Source organism: Acanthisitta chloris, unplaced genomic scaffold, assembly GCF_000695815.1.
Source record: "Acanthisitta chloris isolate BGI_N310 unplaced genomic scaffold, ASM69581v1 scaffold42415, whole genome shotgun sequence".
Taxonomy (NCBI): domain Eukaryota; kingdom Metazoa; phylum Chordata; class Aves; order Passeriformes; family Acanthisittidae; genus Acanthisitta; species Acanthisitta chloris.
Window position 1 is genome coordinate 1 of NW_008676144.1, and position 6,168 is coordinate 6,168.

Below are 6,168 nucleotides of genomic sequence, written 5' to 3' on the forward strand. Positions count from 1 at the left end.
GCCGGGCGGAGGCAACAGGACGGAGCCGAACGTCAGCACAGCCCCGTGTGCCGTTCCCCAGCACAGCCCACGCAGTGTGTGCTGCCTGCTGGAACACCCCGCGACAAAGCCCAACCGTGGGTGACACACAGGCAGACACTGCCCGCGGCCCAGAGTCCAGCACTAGATACTCCGGCAGCCTCAGGAGAAAGATGAGATTGGGCTTGTTGGGTCTGCGATGGATGCAGAGCTGGGACACACCAGCAGAATCCTAAGCAACTCTGTAAGTCAAAGTGAGCTACAAGAAGGATGAAAGGCAAGAGGCAGGAACGAGGTAATGGTGTCACCCCGGGAGGGGAATGAAAGGCGCAAAGGACAGAAGGCTGTCCAGGAGGGTGGTGGATTCACCATCCCTGGACATTTTCAAGATGAGACTGGATGTGGCACTTAGTGCCATGGTCTAGAGGTCTTTTCCAACCTAGTTGATTCTACAACTGTAAGGAACGTCACCGAGGCAGCAATCCCACAGGACAGGATCTGAGGTGATCCCAGCTAGGCACTAGCCCACTCTTCCCAGAGCCACCAGGCCATACAAAGAAGCACTTGGAAGCAGATGGCTGCACACCAGGGATCAGGGTGTAGCACCTTCCTGCCTGTGCAACACATGGCAGCTGGAGGGAGAATTTTGGAGAAGAGCAGGAGCAGAGAGGGCTGTGCCTCAAGGAGAGGAACAGACACAAACACAGACCTGCCTTGGAGAAGCCTTACAGGAAATAGCACTTGGCTTTTCCCAGGATGAGGTGTTCCTATACCTGCAGCTCCATTTGGGCATCAGGAAAAGTTCCTATACTGCAGGTTACAGAACAACTTCCTCCTCCAATGGTTGGTTTGCTTGCTATGACACACCAGATGTGGCCTCAAAGCACTAGGGACAAGACAACCAAACCCCTTCTCCCTCTGCACTCCACAAGTCTGTCCAGAGCAACCTGCTACCTAACACTAACCAGGTCAGGAACTAAAGAATGGTGCTCCAGTGCCTACAACTGTCCTCCTGCAGTAGGTTAAATCCATGTCCAAAGATCAGAAAGCAGCTTCAAGAAATGTGTTACTCATCTTACCCAGCTGTAGGACACAGGAACAGAAATCTGCAGTATTCAGAAGCAAATGGCCCTTGTATGCTGTGAGGTCCATCAGGCACATTCAAGCCTCTAGTTTGCATTAACATGTTTTGGGCACAGTAAGGTTCTACAAAGGAGAGTACAGAGTTTAGGGAGAGACCAGTTAAGCCAGGCTTTGGGAGATGCTCATGGTGACTTTCACACCGAGGGGGAAAACCCCCAAACAAGTGAACTATGCTATGGACAGCAGCAGGACTCAGCTTGTTTGAACTCATTGCAATGATCCACACAGAAGAGAGGTTGTTGTTTCCCCTCAGATGGTGGGTGTGTTTGTAGCAGGAAAGGAAGGTGCAGGCCTCAGAGCAGGGATGCCCCCTTTGCTGTGAGCAAGGATACATGTGGCTTCCAGGCCCCCTCTGCAGCTAGGAAAAGGTGACCCTTGCCCAGCCCAGAGCCTGTGACAAGGATCCACAACGCCACTTAAATCTTTCAGCCAAGAGACTGGTAACAATCCTGTCGCTATCACTGTGAACACCAACATCAGCACCATCTCCTCCCTACAGCCACATGGTAACAGTGCAAAGCTCTGATCGTTAGAGGGTTTGATCCTTGTTCCCTGATTCCGCTACAAAAAAATGTATTTCCCTCTGCAGTTACTTCTGGGTTGACTCTCAGCCAAGAGCTGATTTCTCCTATCCAGACGCCCATTTCCCACTGTTTGCAATTTGCCCAGGCTAGGGAGCTAGAAGAACAGCACTGTGCAGTGCAGGAAGTAAAGCATCAAGGCTCACACCACTGAAAGCTGTTACCAGTCAAGGCAGTGAGATGGTTATCCCAGACACAGGGATCAGAGCCGCAGCCTTCCGAAGGAAAGCAGCACCTGCCAAGGACACACACTCAGCATCACCTGTCACAGGCATTGTGCCAGACCAAGATCAGTGTCACAGGTCTCTCTACCCTTATTTAAAACAAGGCCACTGAGCCTGCCTGGAAGGCACACACCGATCTGAGCTGTTGCACTACAGCACGAGCACAGCAGTAAACAGGCAAGTTGGCTTCTGTTCCAATGGAAACATCAGACAAAGTTTAATGGTTCTCAAACAGACTACAACAAAGGCTGCAGGGAAAAACATTTTATTTCCAAGCAGATTACAAAGAGCAGAGAATATAAGAGTAAAATTAAATTAAAAAAATAGTTGAGTGCATCTCTTTAAAATGATTTGTAGTGTGAGTTACTCACGGGGCAAAGCTACTGGAGAGTTCTGAAGGTCACTTTGCAGGATGCCAATCACATGTGCTGTTTAGACCTGGGTCAACACAGGAGGGACAGACAAGACGTATTTTGCATATAGGCTGCACACTCATTACCAAGCGAGGCTCTGGGCTGCCACTGGACCCTGCCTTTCTGAGACACTCCCTCCACCTCCTTCTCTCCTGCACTTCCCTCAAGTTCTAGACACAATTTATTGCTGCTGTGAGTGGGTTCAATCTGCCACCCCATTCTGATGAGCTCCAAGAAGAAGGGAGAAGCAGGCAAACGTGGCTGCCATGCACAGGGTTATACAGGGAACGTGACTGCAGTGCTGAGAGCTGAGCTTCAGCCACACAACAAAGGGAACTGACAAGTAGGGGATGCAGCAATTGCTTCAGTGATTTGGGGGCAGCATGTCAGCAAGACTTGCAGAAGGAGATTTGAGATGCTCCTTAAGGTAGGAAGATGCTCAAGCAGAGACGGGCTCTTTCCTATGCATTGGCACCGGTGAAACAGAAGAGGGTGAATCATCAGGATAAGGTGCATTCCCTGTAATATCTGAGAGGAGCAGCTTCAGCAATAAAATGGGGATAAAAGCCCCATAGAGGGTGGAAGACAGTTGATATCCCACTTTAACAGTGATTTAAGAGTCCAAGCACTAATTGCAAGTCAGTCACTATTAAACTTGCCCAAGAATGCAGTTTGGCTGGACTGTGCACAGTCAATCAGTGTCTAGCAGCACTCAGACCAGCAAGAGGATGAGCAACTACAGTACCAGCAAGTCCTCCACCTCATGTATGCTCAGAGGGCTCTCTTCTACCACTTCTGGATCTGCTCTAGGAGACTTAGAGACGGCCTCATCCCTTCTACTTATGCCAAGGCAGACAGTAGACATGATGCAGCTGAGAACAAGACTGTCTTCATTTCTGCCCTAGGAGCAACAGTGCAGAAGAGGATTCTTATTTAGGGATCAGACTAAGTAACTTCTTTTATTGTCCAAGAAAGAACAGTTCAAGAACTACTTCAGACCTTCTGTCCTATCTATAGTCCAGACCTCTAAGAGTGAAGCAGCCAACAGATGAGAGCCCTATAAAGCTTAGACCATTCCCTTTACTCACCCCTCTAGATAGGAGTGAAGAACCACGTTCTAGCCTGCTCTCTGCTGCCTCAGCCAGTACCACTTAGAGGAAATGCTTGAACTCTTAAAAGCAAATGAAAATCTAATGGTGCTGTGGACAAGCATGTAAGAGGCTACAAGTTTCCTTAAGAAAGCAACACTGGTAGTGTCAAGAGCTTGGACAATACACGAGTCTCATGTCAGCATGTGAGGTGCTTTACAACAGTCAGTCACGCTCTGCTTTCTATGGCTCCTTTCATACCACAGGGAGAAGATGGGCACAGTTCAAAACCAACAGCACAGGGTCTGGTTTGACTTCTCAGCTCTATTTGTTTGGAGGTCGATGCATTTTCAGCCTGTCTCGTACAAGGCATGGGGCACGGAGAGTTCCCGTTGAGTATGTACACACATAGAGGAGCAGTTTGGCACTCTGGGAGCCGAGGGGGATGAATGCCCTTTAAGCAGCAGTCAAGCTGGTTATAGGAAAGTGTTAAAAAGCTATTTTACATGTTTGACTGGGAACATTTCCCAGAACTTGGATAGCAACCCTAAGCCACAGCACTCTTCTGTGCTACTCTGTGCACATCTTCCTACGAGCCCCTACAAGGGAGCAGATCATGTTCTTCACTATCAAAGAACATAGTATTTATATTCTAGAAATACTGTACCTTTTAACTAGCTCCAGAGAGCCAGACTAGAAGCCAGGTCCAGGAAAATAATCCTTAAGTCACAGTATATCGATTGTCTCTAAAAATAGGGAATGAAGTTAACACAGTGGACGTTCTGATGAGACAGTACAGAACAGTACAGCAGTCCACTTCCACATCAGCAGATCCCTCTCCTATGTACATCCAAACAATGAGAAGATAATGGAAACACTTCAGTCCACCAGGACTAAACCAGTCACCAGGAGATCTCCACAGCTTGCCCCATGCCAAGTTTCCCTGTTCTTACGTGGTATATTCCAAGATCAAGGAGAACTCTTCCTCTACAAAGATCCTAGATCATCCTGTAGTTAAGGGTAGTAAGGAAAGTGCACAATCTAGAATTTTAAGGTGACATGGAATTGTTTCCTCAGAAAGCTCAGCTGAAGTACCTGTTCACCCCTAACCTGCAACTGTCTTAACGTTCTGTCAAGTTATTGCAGCTTCTGGGAATTTTCAGAGCAAGAGGTGACTCCCAAGGCCACCCAGTGAAGCACCTGGCACACTGCACATCTGGGAGATGGTTTCCCACCCACTGTATCCCTGCTGGAGACAGCCAAGGCAGCAGGCTCTGCTGAGGCATGGGAGCTGCCCGTGCCCTACTGCTGAGCACAAGCTGCAGCTCGAGCACAGGTGTCTGCAGTGCCTCTCACATCTCTGCAAGTCTGTTCAGAAGACAGGACAAACTGCCCAAAAGAATGGAAAAGCCACTCTGTGCAGGCCTGTTAGGCATCCTGAGCAACAAGAACGCATGGTTGCTTGAAACAGCAGGTGTCTGCCCCAACCATGTCCTTAAACACTTAAACTAGGGCCAAAGATGGACACTCCAGTCACCAAGATATGGTGAAGGGATTAGAGGCTTCTGACAGCAGAAGTAATACTGGTAGTCCCAACAGCCACCCTACCAGGGGGCAGCTGCTGGCTCCCAATGGTCAGACTAGGCACACCACTGGGCACATCACACCACCTGGGCATCATCTTCCACTGGGATCTGAGCACCAACTCCAGGCTGTTTCCCCCTAGTGTAGCTCTGAGGGCAGACACTGAGCTAAGAGTCTACTTTAGAGTGCAGGTATTATAAAATAACAGTGCATTGCTACTTCACCTCTCTGCACTTGCTTGGGCACAGAGTACTATAGAGGGAACAAACTGCTCATACTGACAACTAACTCAAGCACACCTGTTTCCTCAGGAACACCAATGTCAGTACAAAGCATCAAGGGCTTGAAGTCTCTCTAAGCTGCACACCTCAACACTGCTCACAAGCACAAAGACATTATGGCTACTCTCATCATTTACACTGTGCACAACCAATAGAGAGGGCTAACCATCCTTAACACAGACAGGTGCTGGTCAACAGAAGCTTCAGAAAAATTGCTTGGCTGTACACGAGTTTAAGTTGTTTTACTGTAATACATATTTAAATATTTATCTATGTATTTTGGAACAGGGAAGGGACATGAGATGGAGAAGCAGGGAAGACAAGTTCAAGAAGCAGAGTCATCTCTCTGCATCAAAGAAGCTGGTGGCACAAATAACAAGCCTGGCAAGTGATCTCCCATTTCAAGCACAGTTGGCTACCTGCTGGCTTCGAAAGAGCAGACTATTTGTTAATGACATAAAATACAGCAACCATTGAAGATGCAGCAAGGGAAGGCTACAGGGCTGGGGTTTATGATCATGAACAATGCCAGAAGCTACACAGCTGTGTTAAAAACTGTGAAAAGGCTGTTAAATGGCAGGAGTAAGCCATATGCTACTCCTGGAAGGCCTTTTCCCTCCAACACCCCTCCGTCATGCTGTTGGTGTGATGCATTTGTAAAGGTGGGGAGAGGGGGATTTGCCTAATGGTAAAGCTACAGAACATTAGGACAGTCTGATCTGGTCTCACAGATCCCATGTTCCTAGCCTGGCACTGAGCTTCCATCAGCAAGCTGACATTCAGGTCCTTCAACAGAAGTTTATGCCCTTCTACCTTCATAATTTGTTGGGGTGAAA